At 47.8% G+C, this 20,409-nt stretch overlaps 1 long non-coding RNA gene across 1 annotated transcript; it reads right to left on the minus strand.

Annotated features, from left to right (window-relative positions):
* Positions 1-8,807: 8,807 nt before the first annotated feature.
* On the minus strand, positions 8,808-19,059 carry LOC114010937 (uncharacterized). Its single transcript, XR_003552644.2, has 3 exons — positions 18,322-19,059; positions 12,320-12,469; positions 8,808-9,642 (listed from the first exon to the last, which is right to left on the minus strand). It is a non-coding gene; the product is annotated as an uncharacterized LOC114010937 (long non-coding RNA).
* Positions 19,060-20,409: the final 1,350 nt, after the last annotated feature.

Raw genomic sequence — 20,409 nt, forward strand, 5'->3', positions numbered from 1 at the left:
ACAAAGGGAAATGAGAAGTACATTATCCATTTTATTTTGAATAGTGATAATGATCAGACCTTGGAACAAACCATCAGGTTAGAGGTTGATCTTTCCACCTTCGTATCGTGCCTTTATAGAAGACATGCTGTAGCTGAACACAAAGTCTTGGGCTCAATACAGGGGAGGATGAAGTTAGGTGGCTTGAGCTATCCAGAGACTGAGACTACAGCATTAATGCTTTCTTCTGATCCTCAAAATCTGCAAATTTGCTCTGAACCAGGGATTATGAAATAACAAAGAGTAAATCCCTTTAAAATCGCCAGTAAATGTCAGGAAATACACTTTAAACACACACAGACACAGGTTCACTGACAGTTGTTGCACAATAGATCACAAGTATCTCGCATGCTCCATCACAGGCCCCTTTATCTTCTTTATCCAGCACTGCCAACACCAAACACTAAATCTCAAAATCCTTGTTTCCAAACCCCGAGACTGTTCTGAAACACTGAGATTCAAAAATGAAAGAAAAAGAACCTCCAAAGCAGTGCATTTTGAGTACCCATTTTATCTGTCTCCATCTGCCCGCCTTCCCCCAGCCACGCACCCGCGTTCACAGCCCTCTCGCTTTTAGCGAAGCCTTGTGACACCAGCTGCTCAGAAAGTGGAGCAAAACACCAACCGCGTGGTGACTTCTGGGGTAAACAAACCCAAGGCCAAAAGAACAAATTGCACAAGTCTGATGAGGAACCATTTCAATCTGGTTTTGCTTTCATCTTCTTTTCAGGGACTGCCAGCCTGGGTGGCTTTGCGACCATGTGCTTGTGTCCACATGGGCCTGAGCACCTGGTAAGTGACCCAAAAAATACTGGTAGGTCACAATGTGCATTAAGGAACCCAGCCCTGATTTTAGTCTTTCCTACTGGACTTTGATGAAAAGCTCCCAATAGTGGTCCTCCAAGAGAAAACATGATCTTTTCCTATTTCTTGACCCATTCTTGGTCACTTTTTCCATACTCAGCACCTTGCTGTCACAACCTGAGAAGCTGTTGCTCTCTCTATTACACACCCCATCTGAAGGTGAGAGAGAGAACAGAGCAAAACAGAAAAAGAGACGTGCAAATTAGCGCAATACTTAAACTCACAGGAAAAATAATTCCATAAAAGGGGAATCATGCTTTCTAAAATAGCTTGGCACCAGGCTGTAACAAGAGACCCTTTTGCTGATGCCAGCCAAGGAGGGTGAGCACAACACGACCGCCTGCCCTTACAAGAACTCAGCCCGGACAAGGCAGAGGTTCCTCAGCTGCCACTGCCTGCTTAATCCCATTGATCTGAAAAGAAAGCAATAAACAGCACCTCGCTTCAAAAGTTTCACGGTCCACAGAAATGAAACCTGGCCAGTCCAAAAGGCTATTATTACCGTGCCTTCTTGTGCAGATATGATCTCAAGAAAAACACACATCTAGGTCTAATAATAACAAATAATAAAGCTATTCATACAGCCTGCTGCTTACATGATGGCAATTTCCCCATAATTGCAGGTAAAAGAAACGGGCACACAAACAGCAGTCTGTAGTAACTCTGGGCTACCCAGGGCTCACGTTGAAGCTATTTCTTGTAGGTACATATACTTTTGGGAAGAAAACTATTTCAGACTCCAGCCAAACCTGGTTAAAGCCCTGCTGCATCCCTGCCTGGAGCAGTACTGACACCAGAAAAACACAAGGGGGGTGAGGGGGGGAGGAAAGCATGAGCACAAAGGTGTTTCAGAGGGAAAATGGTTTCTGGGCGTTGATGAGACCCAGCCCCTTTTGGTGCTGGACCCTCAGGCAGTGGTGCAACCGTCGAACTCCAACAGCTCCCGCCACGCAAATCACAAGACCTACGCACACCCAGGAGTGCACGCCTGCCATTAGCAAGTGGGGAAATGGAGCACCTGCCCCCCCTTGGCTCCCTGGCAGGCTGCGGGGTGCTGCAGACACTTGCTCCGGTACGGTGCAGGCAGGGCAGCGGGGCTCTGCAGGCAGCCCGGGAGGGATGCTGCAGCCCTCAGAGCCCTCGGGTCCTCTAGAGAGGGAGTGGAAAGGCTCAGGACAGCCAGCCATAATCACCTCCAGCATGAGTTGGGACCTGTAACTCACATTCCTCCTAACCAGGGACGGGACACAAGGAAACGATAATTGCACAGCGCTCATTAAGTTGTTAAACCCAAGGTCACCTGCAGCTTGCAAACAGGGCAGGGAGGGAGCGTCATGTGCCTCCCGTGGCTCCAGCACCTCCGGGCAGCCACACACAGCCGCTTACTCGTTTTGGCATCTCGTCTGGCTCCTCACACCTCTGCGTGCACCTCTGTGCTGCACGCATTGGCGCCTTCGAAGCCCAGCTTGGGTGCTGGCTCCTAGCCCCAAGTACCAAACCAGAGCTGAACCACAGCGGCCTCTCCCAAAGAGCTGGTTCACGGCTGCTGCTTATTTGAGAGATGATAAAAGCAAATATTTTGATACCCAAGCTGGGGGTCTAATCCTGCATGGAGCTGAAGTTGAACACTCCCTCCCAGGAGGACACAGACATGGGATGGGGAGAGATGCTGAACACTGTCCCTCCTCACCCCATGCCAGCAGAAAGACACCTTCAAGGTAAAGAAGGAAAACCACCCAGGTAAGAGCAATCTCTTGTGGTGCTTCTGCTTCCTTCCAAAGCCCATGAATGGCCCAGGGGTAGCCCAGCCTGGCTTATTTAGAAAACAAGGTGGATGAAACAAAGATAATTCCCTCATTAGGCACTTTTTCCAGTTTAAAACAGCTGCATTTCCAGTCACCTGCAGCTGTCCCCAGGCTGCACACCTTAGTGGACACCGAGGGATGGCACATGAACAGACAGTAATGTATGCTGCGTGGTGCGCAGCCGAGCACCCACGAGGCTGGTAGCATTCAGGGGAAAAAAAAAATACACCCATGCTGGCTTCAATGCACCTTGACTTGTGGATGATGCCTTTGCTTTTCAGCCCATCACATTATTTTCCTGCCCATGTGGACCAGCACTCGGCTGAGACAGTGGAGCAGACCTCGGAGTGAGCTGTACTCCAGCAGGATGGCAGCAGGAACTGGAAAAAGTCTGTCTCCTTGGCCCTGTGGTTTTTTCCCCGTCCAGATGGCATCCTCATTTTTGGATCCAGCTGCAATTGTAATTTCAGAGGCCAGGACTGCGTTCGGGAGCCCAAATCTCACCCTTGGAGGCCACCTAGTGCTCAGTGCTGAGGGCAGGGGAGCCCCGCGGGTGCTGGGAGCTGCTGGGGGGAGCTCATCACTCTTCTTCCAGGGGCTGCAGCCACCCTTCTGCGGGTGGCTCCCACCAGACTTCATTTCCCAAGATCTCGCTGAAAATCACCTGTGATTTGGCTTGATAAAGCTTCTTCCCATCGTTTCTTTCCCTACTTTTTTTTTTTTTGTGTGTGTGTGTGTGTGTGTGTGTGTGTCTGTAATGCTGTAGAATTTCAGGAATAAGCAGCCACGTGGCAGCACAGAGTTATTCAGAGGATAACATCTGCTGGAGCCATCTAAAATCTGTTTCCAAACAGTGGAAAGAAAACGTTTCCTTGAAGTGCCAGTCCATCAGATTTACGGGAGAGGGCTGCCGTAGGGTGGGAAGCGCCTAGTTCTCTTCATCTGGCTGCAAAGTGAATCCAAATGGCTCATATGGATGCAGCTCCCTCTTCAGTGGGCAGCATGGATCCCATGCAGGGCTGTCCTCCTGCTTTTGAGGGAAAGCTTGGGTAGATTTTCATGAGCCAACATGGTGAAATCAAACACAAGAACTTCCTTCATGGAATACACGAGGTGCAGGGCAGGCAGAGGGAAAACAGGTAGAAAACAGCCTGGCAGTTAAGAAACACAGCAATAGAACTTGCTATCAGAAATTAGGAATGCATAAGGGAAAACAACACTAAAATTTCATATGCATATGCAACTTCTTTCAAACGACCTCTTTGTACTCTTCTTGCCAGAAGCTAGTTTTACCTGTTTCTACTATTTTTATTCTTTTCTTGCTGTATGTCCTCATGCATAAGGAGCTTACAGTGTTAGCACAACCTGCAGCCACAGGTGCTTGAATTGGCCCATCACATGCCAAGCACCCCTGCCCCACAGCTGGGCACCCAGCAAATGCCACATGCCTTGTCTCCTCCTGCACCCTGCAGAGATGGGTTTGGGCTTCAGGGGATGAGCCACCCCACTGAAGAGTTATGGCTTATCCCAGCGCCAGGGTATGGGGCTGAGGATCCTCAGTCCAAGGTTGAGATTCACACGTCCTAAGGATGATGGCGGTGTATTTTACCCAGGCTCCAGCACTACCACTTTGTCCACTTCCCAGCACTGCTGGACGTGATTTTCCTGCATGATCTCTACAGAACAGCCATCCCGCTGGGAGGTCCAGCACATGCCAGCCCATAATGTCCCTCCACCACCCAGTCTCAGTCCCCAAAAGCATCACAAGATGCCCTGAGGCTAGAAACCTCCCTCCTCCTCCACAGCCCCTTTCCAAAAGCCCAGGGACCTCCTGCTCAACGTGTCCCCAGTGCATCGCAGCCCTGCGGCTCCCAAGAGCTAGCTCAGGTCTGTCTCACCAAGCCCAGGTCTCACCTCTGCGCTGCAACGTAGACATATCCTCAGGGCATGTCTATTCACCAGGCTTGGGCTGCTCTGCCTCTGCTCAGAGCTGGCAGGGTGCAAGTCGGGTCTGGTTTGGAAGCTGCAGAGTGGCGTTACAGTGCAAAGCCAGCCGAATTTGCCTGGGCACCGCGCCACGCTGAAGCGGCTCTACAGCACACATCCAGCTCGGGGCAAAAGCAGCAGAGGCTGTGCAGACCTGCTCCTCCAAAGCCTCCTGCTCTGGCTCCCAGCTCCCCTTCACCACCACTCTCCAAGAGCTGTGCCGCATTCCCATGCACAGCTAATCCTGCTTTATTCTGCCTCCGTCGGCATCTCCCCCTCCCACAGGTGGCATGTCCTTGCTCTTGCTGCCCCGAGGCCATCTCCATCTCAGTACCGTTGGGGTAACGCATGGCTCCTGCTGGAGTCGTGCTCCCATTTCAGAAGCGCAGGGACCAAGCCTGGTCTGGGAGAAGCTAAAATGATTCACTTGCAGGCTCGCTTGCTGTTGAATTAATTCCCTTTTTTTCATCTGCAATTTCAAATGGTGCAATTTTGAGATCAAAGCCCTTCCCCTGCTCTAATGGCTTGGTGTAAGTCTAGCCTTCACACGTACGGGAGCCTCTGCCTCAAGGAAAGATGTGAGACTCAATCTCAGCCAACATGAACCAATTCACAGAAGACAAACTGGGCTAAATTTTGCTCTCGCTCATACCCATCCAAATTTAATTGGCTTTAATGTGGGAAGAGGCTATGTACTCAACTGATCTTAGTTAGATCAGGCCCATCCCTGCTATGCATTTAAGAAAACCCATTGGATGGTGCTACCTGTGAAATAACTGCAATTACCCCTGGCCTGAGGTGAGAAAGAGTAGCTGGAGAGTGTGCTGCATGGACAAACAGCCAGGAGAACGTGAGGCAGGGGGCTGCTGCATCCTTCTGCCCAGAGGAAAGGTGCTTGTGTTGGGCTTCCTGAGCAATACTCAGCTTAAAGTTTGATCAGAGATGCTATTTACACTTACCCGGTTTTCTTCAACATACTACAAATAGCCCCACATGTATCCTTTCCTCCCCCGTTTCAACACTGCTATTCTGCAGGACAGGAGGCGGTTAAATGGAGCTCAGAATGCATGGCTATGATAGAATCATAGAACAGTTTGGGTTGGAAGGGACCTTAAAGGCCATCTAGTCCAACCCCCTGCAATGAGCAGGGGCATCTTCAAGCAGATCAGGTTGCTCAGAGCCCCATCCAGCCTGACCTCGAATGTTTTCAGGGCTGGGGTATCTACCATCTCTCTGGGCAACCCCTGCCAGTGTTTCACCACCTTCATCATAAGAAAAATTATTACTTATATCTAGTCTGCATCTACCCTCTTCTAGGTTAAAACCATGACTCCTTGTCCTATTGCTACAGGCCCTGACAAAAAGTCTGTCCCCATCTTTCTTATAAGCCCCCATCTAAGGGAAAGCAGGACTCCACTCAGGTGGAGTTGCTGGTAGATGTTGCCCAACATCATTCAACGGACCAGGAACTGGAAAGCCTGCACTTGGGACAACTGCCAATGTTTAGCATAAGGTGAATTTCTACAGAAGGGTTCCGGGACTTCATTTTGGTTTAGACCTGTCATAGTAAATCTCGGCTTAAATTGATTTATTGCTTTGCTATAAAATGAAGCAAAATCTGTCCAAAAGAAACACAACAGCTTGTTGTCCTTTTCCCTCCGAGCAGTGGGTCTGTACCACCACGCTGGGGAGGAAAACAACAGGGCAAGGACAGAGCCAGTCACACCAGTCATATCTGAATGTAAACACACTCTCTATAGGGCATGGGTGAAATCCCCAGCCCAAGGGCACAGAAAAGCTTAAGGTTGTCGTAGCTGAACCTGCTCTCCAGGCTTAGCTGTCCCTTTGAACATGGTCCCTCGGCAGCCTGCAGACCCCTAAGTGATGCCCTCTCTCCCCTGGGTGCCGGCTGAGGCCATGCTGGAGCAAGCCTTGAATAACCCCCGTGCCAACCACCTCAGTCACTTGCTCATTTGATTTTTCCTTGAGACAAAACACTTTGCTGCTGCTGCTGCTCCACAGCAATGCAACGGGCTGGGCCCTCCTGGAGCTGCAGTCCAGCTTCTCCTCCCCCCTTCCTGGTCCTTTCTGTGTCACCCTGCCCGGTGGCACTGCTGGTTTAGAAGACTGCTCAGGTCATGCATTTTGTCAGAGCCAGGCTGGATCTGTCCCCGATGCGTGACAGCTCATGAATCACTCTGAGTTGGGAGGAAACCTGCTTCCCTCGAATTTGAAATCAGCTGAGTCTTTTTCTCATAGACCCACTCCATCATTCCTCAGTTACAAAAAAAAAAAAAAGAAAAAAAAAAAAAGACACACATTTCATTCAAAGTCTCACACATTTCATTCTCTCACGTCAACCAACAACCAGAAGCACCACACTGAACGGGGTCTCTTTTCCTATTAGAAACTGTAAGTATATTCGTTGTGCACAACGCCATTTGATGTATGCACTGCTGATAAAACACAGGCTGCAGTTTAGCAAATCAATACAACAGTCCCGTTCAAAGCCCCTCTGGGAAAGGGTTCCTTGATGTTGAATGTTTCCTTACCTAATCTTTCATACCTCGTCAATTCTTCATTTAAAACACTGATAATTAAAAATGCAGAAGGGAACAATCACAAGGGGAGCTTAAAGAGCTTTAACAATATATTTGAAATAATAATAGCATTACATTACAGGGAACAACATCTTCTTATTAACTAACTGCTGTGCAATAGTGCCAAGGGATCCCAAGCAATGGCTCAAAATGGGAGGTGTCCCTGGGACTAGATGATCTTTAAGCTCCCTTCCAACCCAAACGGTTCTGGGATGCTATGAAACACCCTCTGCATTAGGTGTTATGCAAGGACAAAAGCTGCTATAAAAAGTGTACTAACTCCCTGCAGAATGCGAAAGGCAGCCTAGCAGATGTTCACATCTTCACTTGCCGAGACAGATCCTGAAGTTTTTCTTAGTTCATACTGAATTCCAAAGGTTGATAAAATGTTGCCTGAACTAAGGCTTTAGGAGCTCTCTTCTTCAAGCTACTGTGCATTTTACAATGAAAGATTTCCATCAGATGATACATCAGTTAAAAATAACTTGGAAATGTCAAGCAATCCTAAGTACATGTCCCACAGGTCTGCATGTCTTGAATACTGAAAAGCCTCCCATTCACGCATTAAGTGACAAGCCTCACCTCTGCCACTGGAAACAGCATATGCAATGCCTTCTGTCTTGATAGGGGGGTTATTTTGCAATAAAATTGTCCTAATAGACACTGCTCAGTGTTTATGTTAAAGGCGGCAGACCAAAACCCTCTGATTTGCAGCTGGAGTAGAATGGGATTTGAGGTTGGTTCCTGTGGGATTTTTTCTTAGGAGTCCTGCAACAACCCTGTAGAAAATCTACAGCTACCAGCTTCATCCTTCATAAAAATAGAAAAGCTAGCATTTGGCATGAAATGAGGAACAAGCAGCAAGGGCTCAAGACTTTCAGCTGTGAGTACCACAAAACCCCCCCACGCTTTCTTCGCTACGGCTCAAGAAGCACCAGGGCTGCCTTAAGACTATGAATTGCCTCTACTTCACATGGAGGTCCAAGAGTATCCTGCATCGTGACCCTCTGTAAAGGGCTAGTTACTACAAATGAAGAGAGGTGGAATTGAAAGCATACCTGGATGTTGCAGCTACTCTGCAAGACAAAAGAAATCGGTAATGTCATACGCAGTTCAGTATAAAGATCCGGCCATCCAGAGTCATTTCACTGCACTGGGATGGGTCCGAGTTCTATTTCTTCTTTTAGCCACAGTACAGCAAAATCAGCTCACTTAAACAACTGGACAGGACCCCCTATACAATAGCCCCAATGTGCCTTTAATTGCAAAAATAGTCATTAGCCAATAATCTCATCTACCATTACTCATCTGTATAGTCCCAATCCCTTTAGCAAGGAGGGAAAGCAGCAGCCATCATTTATGGGGAGAATACAATTGAAATGAGTATAATTCCTCAATTAATCAAAAAGTCATCATAAACATCCTGTGAAATTACAAAAAAAAAAGACATCTTAGCTCAGCAATGAAGCTCTGTTGGTCTCATTCCTTTACATTAAAAAAAAAAAAAAAAAAACCAACCGGAAAAGCATGACAGCCTAACTGTCCAGAAGCTTTCTCCAAGCTTCACATTACTTTCTCCTTTCCATCCTGCCCCCAGCATGTCTTTGGGAGGCACTTATGGCCACACTTCTCACACCCATCCTCACCAAAAGATGCTCAGCAACAGAGGGCTGTCCCAGCTCTTCCTCACAGGAGCTGAGGATGCGGACAGAGTAGGAGGCCACTCAGCAGGAAGTCTCCTCACAACTGGAAGGAACCCACCTAAGACTTCATGATCTCAAAAAAGCAGGAATCGGAGCTGAAGGTCAAAACTACTTGTAAGAATAAATAGCTATTCATTTTTTACCAGGATTTGAGCGATCAAAGGATGGAAATACATTGGGAGGAAAAGGAAACAAAGTTAGAGGGATAAAGGCAAGGCATGAGCGCAGTCTGGGGCTGTCCTTCAGAGGGCAGGATAGAATAGACTATTTCAGTTGGAAAGGACTGAAACAATCATCTAGTCCAACTGTGACCACTTCAGGGCTGACCAAAAGTTAAAGCATGTTGTTAAGGACATTGTCGAAATGCTTCCTAAGCACTGACAGGTGTGGAGCATCAGTCACCTCTGTAGGAAACCTGTTCCAGTGTTTGACCATCCTCTTGGCAAAAAAATCCTTCCTAATGTCCAGTCCAAAGCTCCCCTGGTGCAACTTGGAACCATTCCCACGTGACCTCCCACTGGATCCCAGGGAGAGGAGCTCAGCACCTCCCTCTCCACGTCCCCTCCTCAGGAAGCTGCAGAGAGCAACGAGGTCACCCCTCAGCCTCCTTTTCTCCAAACTGGACAGGCCCGAAGTCCTTAGACTCTATAAAGAAAACAAAGACTTACAGAAAGCATGGTCAAGTGAAGGAACAAAGAGCATGAGCTGGAGGTCAGAGAACTGAGATGCCACAAACGGTGAGGAAGTCAACAAATAAACCGGCCCTTGGCAGTCGGACACCTGAATTTTTTGAGCTAATCCCTCTACTTTCACTTGCCCTGACAGAGTCGGTGCCTGGAACAGAATTTGAGACAAAGGCAGGATAAGGGAAAGGCACATCAGAGGTGGTGAAAAGGATTAGAAGCTGCATTTTTTTTCCCCTCTATAACCTCTAATATTTTATAGCTTCACCTCAAAAGAGTACGCGATCGCACATGGTATAACCTTCGGGAGGCGAGTTTGCAGGTTGTCCTACACGACTTGCTGTCAATCACTGTATAAATCATTGCACTCTTGATTTTTCTCATGCTTGTATTCCAAATTAGACTTTCTCAGCAAAGCTGCTGTTCAATCTCAAGGAGGGTTAAATGGTTTTCCAGCTGATCCTTGGCCACATCCTTTCTTTCAACTCAGCTCAAAATAAGGGCCAAATCCAAGCTTGGCTCTGTGCCATCTGTTTTCAGTATTACTTGATAAGTTCCTTTTGTCTGGAAAAGCCTTCAGATTTATCTTCCACTTTTCCCCCATACAGAGATAACAGGCAAATCACAAGCACCTTTGCTGAACATGTGCGACTCAGATGGTCGTGAAACATAGCTGGGCTCCGCTTCCACACCCCGATTTACAAGACCTGAAGTCATTTGTTGTTTCCTACTTGTGAGGCATGCCAGCCCGGTCCAGATATGTCAGTAAGGGACTTAACGAGACATCAATTTGTTACTGATTAAGCTTCGCCACTGCAATCGCTGGGCTGCACAGCGATACATGTTGGTGTAGAGCTCTCCAGGGAAGTTCATGAGATTCCACCTACATCTGTCTATTCCAGATTTTTCCTCCCAGCCCAGCAAACTTGGCAAAAACATTCTGATTTCTGCTTAAGCGGGTTGTGAAAAAGTAACATTCTCATCTGGGAGCAGGTCTCCAAAGACTTCTGTGGAGGATGCGAGCACGGCTCCCACGGTCGGGCTAGCCCCAAGGCTCACGTCTGAGAGGGCATCCTCAGCCTGGAAGTGCTCCACAGCCTCAGCAGAGCAAAGTGGTTTAAACTAGCATGGCTGATTCACGGAAATGATAAAACCAGAGTAGGAGATCTAATCTCTAGGCAGCAGGAAGAGGTGATGGGAAGGCCAGCTGTGAAAATTGCTTTCATTTACACAGTGCACAAGAATGGGCCAAAAAATGCTACTGTATGATGATGTCCTGCGCTGTATCACATGAGCTGGTCAGAAAACATTTGCAGGATTATTACAATGTATAATTTCTCAGATTAATCAGGAAACTCCTGATATGTCACACGCTGAAATCCATGGGAAAAAGCCAACCGCTTTCAGCATGCATTGGAAGAAACCAGAAAAATTATACTAATGCACAAACTTGCAATAGGACACAAGTAAAATGATATCCCTGCTTATAAAAGCAGTCATATCAAGCAGACTGTAAAATTAAACTGATGCACTAACAGGCAATACAGCCTAAGCAAAAAATTATATCCCTAGCTATCTACTAATACTGTCTCATACGTCAAGCGGGCATGATTAGTGTGTTAGGAGGCTGTTACTTAGGCACACAAAATATAGCCAAAAGTTTATTATTTCTCATGAAAGAGGTTTTGGGTTGTTGGTTTTTTTTTTTTAAGACAGACAGTCACATTTAGGTTTATTTTTGCAATACACTGCTAAGTTATTAAAGAAAGCATTGTATAGAGGTGAACTCAGAAGCCTCGGAATGAGGGAAAACACCCTTTATTATGCGTGATTTGTGGTTTATCTTCTGCTCAGTAAAATATGAATAACATCCCTTTGGTGAGGCCCTAATGCATTAACATTTTTACATGGCAGTAAAACACACAGATTGGAAAGGAATGCAACTCACAAGCACCACAAGTCAGCATTTACACACGTTTTAAGGGCTTTGACACAACAATCAGGTTGCTGCACGGTGTTACCCTGCTTTGGTTGATGGATAGTTGCTACCCGTGTAAGATCACAGAACAGTCAGGGTTGGAAGGGACCTCTGGAGATCATCTGGTCCATCCCCAAGATGTTTCACCCCCGTATGGAAGCAAGGTACCTGCAGGCAGCTTGCTCCATCAGCGCCAGGGAAAGCCTGGGCACACAGAGAACAAGAGCTTCTTTGACAATGGTAACTTGTATTAAAGCCTTTAGCAATTATTTCTCATCAAAGCCTCTAGATAATTAAGTCCTCTTTCCAAATGAGTGCAACAGTTCATGCACGTTTCCCACTGCTGCCTTGTTAAGCTGGGTGACCTACATGAACGATGCTGCAGCCTCGGACAAGGCTCCGTCTCACAGACACACCAAAACGTCAGTCGTACAATCACTCCTGAGCATCTGCTTTGTGGCTGCCCTGGCACAACCGTTACAGGCACTGAGCTTTTCATCCTTGAAGACGATCCCACCAGGACTAACGTGTACAATGCGGGGAATGTTCACTTTTTCCTACCAGCCAGCAAAAATCTGAATTTCTACACTGTAGATCCAGGTGCAAAGGCACTGATGGCCCTTCGGCTAGTTTTCCATCTCTAGGAGGCTCTGTTATTTACCTCTGATCTGGCTGGGATTCAAGCTAATGCAATAGAAGTGAACAATCTTTACTGCTCTTGCAAATAAATTGAGCCATCCTGTTGCCATGTCATACAAATTCATACGGTGAGATTTGCTCTGCGTTTCACCTCTCCTTGCCGTGTATAGGTCTAGGAATATAACAGAGATCATTCAACGAATGTCTGCAACTTGCATCTACTCCATCTTAATGACACCACAGCCTACATATAACTAGATGTCCCTATCCCCCCTACCCCAGACACATTTTCTTGATTCACCTTCAAAATCTGAGTGGGTGAGACTTTACATTTATCCAGATTTCCACCCCATCCCCCCCCACCCCCACCCCCCACCCCCAACTGCTGGCTGCCACATGGCTTGAATACAGACACACAAACTGGCTGCGAGGGTCCCGACATGCCCACGGCCACCCAGGCACTGTGAGAGCCCTTTCCTCCAGGAAAGCGACCCCTCTGCCACTGCTGACTCTGGATATCCAAAATTACTCTGGCTTTTCTCTCAAAAGGATGTTTGCAGTTGGAGGAGAAGAGAAGCAGCTTGATTTATGCTCTCTCAGAAATGGATATATATATATATTATTTTTTTTTAATGTTAAAAACTACTTCTAAGTATTTTGGACCAGCCAAGCAGCCTGCTTGCTTTGCTTACAAACTGCTATTTACCCATCTTTAGTTCAGAGACAGGTGAGGTTTCTTATAGAAGCAGCTGAATTATAAATACAGCAAGGAAAAGATGCCCTTTGCCCCGCTGCAGCTACCGTTCAGGTGGTACCACCCTGTGTTCCCTGCTCGGGGTAACCCTCCCAAAGTGTCTCTGAACAAGGCACAAGTAGTCCCACATAGCATGGAAGGATCCAAAAATCCCTGTGCTTTTGCACAGGGAACACTGGGCTGATACGGAAAATCACTAACAACTGCAAACAGTCCGAATTCATCCCGCCGGGAAAAGGCACTCCCTTTCCTCCATGATCCCCTGTGCAGGCAGCTGAGCCAGCACATCTCCGTGCCCCTCGCCTGCCTTCCCACCAGCCCCCCAAGACATCCCTCTCCCACTCACGCTCCCAACACAAACTGCAAACTCACAGTGCAGCTACCTCCCTAACGTTACCATGGTTTCCCAGGTCTCCTACCAAAGCTCATTCCTGCGATGCAACCTAAAACGTTTTTCTTAAAACCTGTAAGAGATTCCTATGCACGGATTGCAGTCCCGATCTTTTTCCTCCCCAGCAGCTGATTTATTAAAAATACCTAATCCCAGCTGTACCAGCTTCTCAAGAACACACCCCAATGGCTTCTGAGGAAGGAAAAACCTGTATAAAATGTGAGAGACAGGATTTCACAGCCATAACAGCTAGGGGAGCATCAAATCTGGGGACATAATCACATCAAGTTCCGATGATTCTTATAGCGTGGGAGATTAAAATCATACATCTTTCAGGGTTGGCTTTTTTTCATATTTGAAAGAAGCCACTCAAGCCTCTTGAACCAAGATTTCTGATGCAAGAACTCCACACCGCAGACCAAAAATAGCAGAATTATGAGTGCTAAAAGTGTCTAGCAAGGCTTTTTATTTTAATTCATATTTGAGAAAGGTTTCTAGCAGCTGGAGAAAGTAAGAGCTGTATTCATAAAACCCTTGGCTATTTGCCACACAAATGGTGCTTTTATTGAGCAGGGGGTGGGGGACGGGGAATATGCCTATTCCGCATCAGGAATGCATTTCTTCGATTCATAAATCCTCCCCCCACTCCCCCAGCTGACTAAAGGAAACCTTTCTCAGTTTGCCACTGAGATGAGAGAGGGTGAGAGCGATTCTCCAAGAGCCCCAGCCTCACAAGAAGGCATTTCAGCTGAAACAACATGCGTATTAAAAACATGCACACAAATAGGACTATGTGCCACAGCCTGGCCGAGGGATGCTCAGACCCAGCACAGACAACAGCGGGGACAAACCTCTCAAAGGTGCAGCTGACCCATCATACCAGCAGCCTGCTACCAAGTGTAACGGCCTGCCATAAATGCATACATTTTTCAGGACAGGTCTGAGAGTTTCTCGTCTAAAACACTCATTCAGACACAGGCGGGGAGAAGGAATGAGTTATGAGGACGGGGAACTGAAACATCGAAAGACTGAGGGCTAAGTAAAAAAAATGAAATAAAATCTAGATTTACTTCAAAGCTAGTCATTGAAGATGATACATAGACAGAACTTGAAATAGGAACTCGAACACCTGATTTCCCCCAAGCAAAGCTCTGTTCTGAATTGCAGGTACCAAAAGGCACTAAAGATGCTCCTAAGATGCAGCCACTAAGGCACAGGGGGAGTACCTTACCTTGGGTTGCTCTGGGCTTAGAGACTTTGCAGCTCAGCACTGTTAAAAATGGAGCAGTTTGGGTAAATAAGAGAGGTCTAACTTTTGGCACATTCCCAGGTGGGGAGCTTAGAAGTAAAAATAAAATAAAAGCCACTTAAACATTAGGGCTTGGCAGCAGCCAAGTGGAAGGTTTGGATGGGGATTTTTGGACTTCAGCTCAGCTCTCCTGCTTTGGACATTTCAACCCTTAACTGCACGTAACCCTTGACGGTTTGCCTGGCATCCCACAGGGGCTGAGCCCAAACCCCGAGGTCCTGGTCAAGACATGAACCAGGCACTAGACGTGCAGGGACTGACCTCGCAGCATCCCACCACCCCAGGCAGGAACATCTGCACTCCACAGTCCTGTCCAAATAACAGATTCTGATGCTTCAACAAGCCTCGCTAAGTATTTCTTCATTTCATACCATCTGTGCGTGGTTTAATTTTAGCCTTACTCTTGTCCTGGCCATTGTGGACGTGGAGAACGTGCTGTTCCACCCTGTTTGCACTGGTGCTCTGATACAGAGCAGCAAAACAGAGGGAGCAAGGGAATAGTGGACTGATTCTGCAAGGTCACGGATCTTCAAACAGCATCTCATATCAGGTCAAAAAACGCTGGATCTACTCTACAGGCGGCAAACCAAATCCTAAATTCTTCCTCAGCCTGTCCCTGGAATAGATGCCCATGGGTCCAAATCAAAGGGTGAGGATAAACTTCAGACTCCTCACCACCGAGTGCTTTCCCAGCTGAGCTCATCAGGCAAAGCCAAGACGTCTGCCAGCTCTCTCAGATTATGCCCTAAAAGAAAACATACTTGGCAAGCCACTGAAAAAATGCCATAAGCAGCTCACATGGTCATGGCTTTTCCCTCCGCACTGCTAGAAGTTATCTCCAGGCTACAAAGTTTCTGTAGGAATTGTATCACCCACAACTAGCAAAGAAAAGGAGGGTAAGACTCTGTGGAAACAAAAAAATACCCCCCACCTTTCCACATAGCGCACCTCACGTCCATATCGTGCTTCACAGTTGTGGATGAAGCCTAAAGGACTGATTCCATGATTGCAGAGAAAGGATTAGTGCACCTATCTGCTTTAAAAATGACGCCCGAAACCCTCAAATAAAACATCACCCTAATCACAGAGCATATAAAAAAAACCCCACCCAGGAATTCATTACTATTAGCTTCTAATGGGATGAGGAACCTAGTTACTGATTTGTGCCCTTAAGAAAACCTTCTCCAGAAGTCTTATTCTCATGTAGGAGGAGTAAACCACTAGGAAAACATGTCCTTCCCTAACTGCTGGTTAGAGCGTGGATGCACCCAGGGCCTGCATATGCAAGCAGTCTCTTTTCAGCGGCCTCCTCATTAAATGAATGTTTAGCACATTGCATGCTGAAAGTGTTTTATTTTCAATGTAAGAAATACCACACTCCTTCCCCAGCCTGACTCAGGGAGGGGTTCCAAGCATACATTCCCACCAGAGCATCACATGTTGCCATACAGTTCAGCTTTTCACCCAATTCCAAAAAAAATCAAAAAAAACCCCAAAGAGACCACAATAGACTTTGGACCCACATGCGCTATATTTTTGAAGTAACACTTCCATATTGCACGCTGTTACATTATATTACAGCAAGCTAATCACAAGATTGTTTTTTGAATAACCAACCCCCAGAAAAGTTGATTTCCAACACTATAGCACGACAGACTGACATCTGCTCTTGGCCAGTACATGGGGTTTGATAAATAACATCAGTTACATAATATAAATGGGAATTGCTTGGTTACAAATCTAATGTGCTTAAGCCTCTGATGCGTAGTTTCTCTAACATTCAAAAAAATCCCACCATTTCACATGTCACAGTTTACCCACTGCTGCATTATCTCATAACTAGCTCCTCCAAAAACAGACTGGGAAAGCAAATCCCACCGAAAATCCACAGATTTAGGACACTTACAAGGGTTGGACAGCATGCCTCAGAACCCGAGCTTTTGTATAAGCAGATGCACAGCCTTCCGGGTGGGTTTTGATCACATTGAACTGGAAAACTATACTGTCCTAACCTCTTCCCAAACGGGCTGAGAGGCTCAGGGTGCTGAGCTGAAGTCCTTTGACAGGTCAGATGCGGCTCCAGATGATCAGCTACAAGCCCTTCCACAGGTTCACGACAGCGACTGGAGCCAGCACTGCAGCAGGCAGCACGCAGGTTTGCCCCGGTGTGCTCCCAACCCTTCAGCATCCTGCTGTTTAGCCCTGAGTCACCAAAACAGCCCCTTGCATAGTGAGGGGGGTTTTGTGCCCGAGAGGAGCATCAGTAAGATGCGAGCACGTGGCATAAGCCTCTGAGAGCTGCAAGGTACCCGTATTTCTGTCCAGGACTCCTGCACTCCGCAAAGGGGTACAACCCCCCCATGTTTTAGCATTCAGACCTAATTTCTACTGTAAATCCAGCCTGGTAGCACACCAGGGAGAGCTGAGTGCCCCAAGCAAAGGGCCAGGCACCCCCCAGCAGCTTTCCCCATGCCATCACACAGCCCCTGTCTGTGAGGAGGGCGGAGGTGACACCAGCTCAGATGTGGGGGCTGGCTCCTGGCTGGCATTGGAGCGCAACAAGGGGCATAAGCAGCAAAGCAAGAGAGAACAAGCCCCGGCAGGATGCATTTAGTAATTGCGAACCCAGAAAACCTGACTGCTAACACACAGTGTCTGAAGAAGCAAAGACAACTGGCCACAAAGGAACCAAAGGCATGGGAGGATGCCCTCCCCTAAACAGAGACTATATCTTGCTGCTCAAACAGGGGATTTCTCAATGAGTAGAGAAAAAAAAAAAGGAAAAAAAACCAAAAAAACACAACCCCAGGGACTGCAAACCACCCAGCCTACAGCTGGACTAGCACCTAGTCTATGTTTGATTTCCCTTTTAAATAAGCTGCAACGCTACTAGGCACAGACAGAGCATTCAGAGATAAGCGTAAGCAGAGGGAAGAGATTTCTACTCTGCTCCACAGGCAAATACCATTTTGTGTGATCTACACCAAAAATAAACCCGCCACTTTGCCAGACACCAGTCTCCATCTCCTAGCAACCCTCCCCACCCAGCACTTTACTCAAGACCCTTCAGGCCCTGCCTATGAGCACAGCTCCCCACCCAGCGTGCGTGAGTGAGAGGTATAGAATATAGATACACACACATAGAACGTATGCACAAAGGTAAACTAAGCAAATGCCCTCCAGCCTGAGCCCCAGCGCTGCTCTCCAGGAGCAGACCAGGAGCAGGACGACTGCTCTCAGCCTCACCAACACCCATGGGGTGGAAGGTGCTCACCCACCTGGAGGCACGCTTGCTGCCCAGCAAAGGGCTTGCTCTAGGTCTCCTGTAAACCTTAAGCCCCCACAATACATTCAGTAAACGAAAAAGCTGATTAATATTAATTCAATGTTTCTAGTAAACATCTTCTGTGTGTGTAACGGGCTGTGGAAATGCTCATGATGCATCAGCTTGCTCAGAGATTTAATTACCAACTTCTAGGAAACAAGACAGGAAAATGGTACATCTCCATACAACAGCTCCTGTTAAATATATTAGTTTAACCATTACAAAACCACCATTCGAGATCTCACCTATTTGTGTGGTGCTTCATTCAGGCAGAGTCAGGGCTTGCCAAGACTGGGAGCAGAGATCAAACAAACCCTGTGCGCTCTGGTGAGCAAAGGCAGAGGAGAGCCGCCGAGAGTTTGCGAGGTAGAGCCTTGCCTGGACTAACAATTTTGCAGGTGCCTGAAGAAGACAGAGATTTCTCAGGCTTTCCTGGCGATAGCAGTAATGCTATCTTATCCAAAGTTTACTGTTTGTAAATACGGTTTCTCTTATGCCTTCACGTACGTCTATTGTTCTGATTGAACAGATACGGCTTCGGTGTACTACCTATGGTGTGGTACTACAGCAACCTTCACGTTTCTACCCTGAGCTCCTTATTTTATGTGTTCATATGACTGGATTTGTTGAACCGAGTTGTCATTTTATTATTTATGACAGTACAGTCGCATAGCCTGGTCATTATTTTATCAGGTATCCTTTGTTTATTCACACTGCTGGTCCGGCTTCCCAAATAGCTCTTTCCCGCTTCAGAGCATGGGTTGCGTTAGTGACTGCCTTCCGCTGCTTCATGCAGCTGGATAAGAAATGGAGAAGTCAGAATTAATGCTGCTAAAGCATGGCAGCACAACTCTTCAGCTACACTAGACCAATTTCAGCATTCAGCCATGCTGCTTACTAGGGATGAGCAGGCATTTTTTAAAAATGTGAACTATTTGTGTGGTCCAGACAAAGTTTATGTGCTATTTAGGAGATGAGGGAGAACATCCTGCTTTCATTAGGAAACCTTTTGGACTTTCGGCCAGAATTGGCTGTTGAGTGATGGCTTGAAGGGGAAATGGATCTGAACCAACCCTTCTTGCAGTGCAGCGCTCTGAGCTGAAGAGCAGCTCCTGCTTCGCTGAGCTCTGGCCTGGAGATGCAGGGGACCCAGGACAGCATTCACAGGGGTTCTGTCACCCAGGCAAGAGGCAGCCGAGGCCACAGGACTGCAAAGCAGGGAGACATCACCTTACAGCACACACCTGCACCAGCTGCTCACCAGCCACCGTTACCGTGCAGCATGGCAAGGGCTTTCTTTTTTCTGGGTTGCAGTTGTCTTAATGAGTAAAAAGGGGAAAGCTTCATCAGAGAAAAGCATCAGGCTCGCTAAATGGGTGCTGCCTTCAGGGGAGGGTTTCCTCCCCCCCAAAGTACAATCCTAATGAGAAGTTCTAGCAAGAAGTAGCCCACTTAGAGCGGCTGTGTTATTACTTAATATGCAGCTTTACCCTACCAGACCACGGGCTCTCCCAGGGCAGAAACGCTAAGGAATGGATAATGCTATTGCTAGGATGAGCTGCTAGCTCATGAGAAACAGCAGCGGAGGGACACGGAGATGGTTTCAGCTGGCTGCACTGACTGCTGACGTTATTGATGTTTCCTGCCCCGTGCATCTATTTCACTCCTTTGTATTAACACAGCTACTGACCCACACGCAGGCTCCCACGGCGGCTTTGCCAGGCAAGAACTGCTCACCCACCACCACAGCACAACGCTGCCCAGCCGTGGGTAGCGCCACCATCACCCCAAATTCAGCCCTCCCCAGCCCCCCATGAATTTACCTTGCCACACTGCTGGGTCTCCACTTCGCCTAGCCTGAGGTCCAGGGCGAAGGGCAGCAAGGAGACATCCGTAAGCGCCATCTCCCTTCCTCAGCAGGGAGAACCCAGGGCAGAGAACCCAGGGCACAGCACCCAGCACCCACCCCACAACCACCCTCCTCCTCTCCACAACACTTCCTCCCCTTCCAGCCCACTACCAACCACCCCAGCACAACACCCCACCCCTTCCTCCCCACTCCCCCACCTTATTTCATTACCATTAATCCCTTCCTCCCACCCCAGGCACAGCTGGGCCTCGCTGGGTGCCTGTGGGGCCATGCTCCCACCCCACAGCATCCCTCTGTGGGCCTCATGCAGCTGCCCTGGCTGGTGCCACTCCACGTGCAGTGTCACCAAACGGAGGGGTCAACCCAGGCACGGTGCACCAAAAGGAGGGCATACCCCAAGGCCGGTGTCCCTCTCTGATGGGTGCATCCCCACCCCCATGGGCAGGTGCATCCCAAGCAGGGT

Source organism: Falco peregrinus, chromosome 10 (assembly GCF_023634155.1).
Source record: "Falco peregrinus isolate bFalPer1 chromosome 10, bFalPer1.pri, whole genome shotgun sequence".
NCBI classification, from domain to species: Eukaryota; Metazoa; Chordata; class Aves; order Falconiformes; family Falconidae; genus Falco; species Falco peregrinus.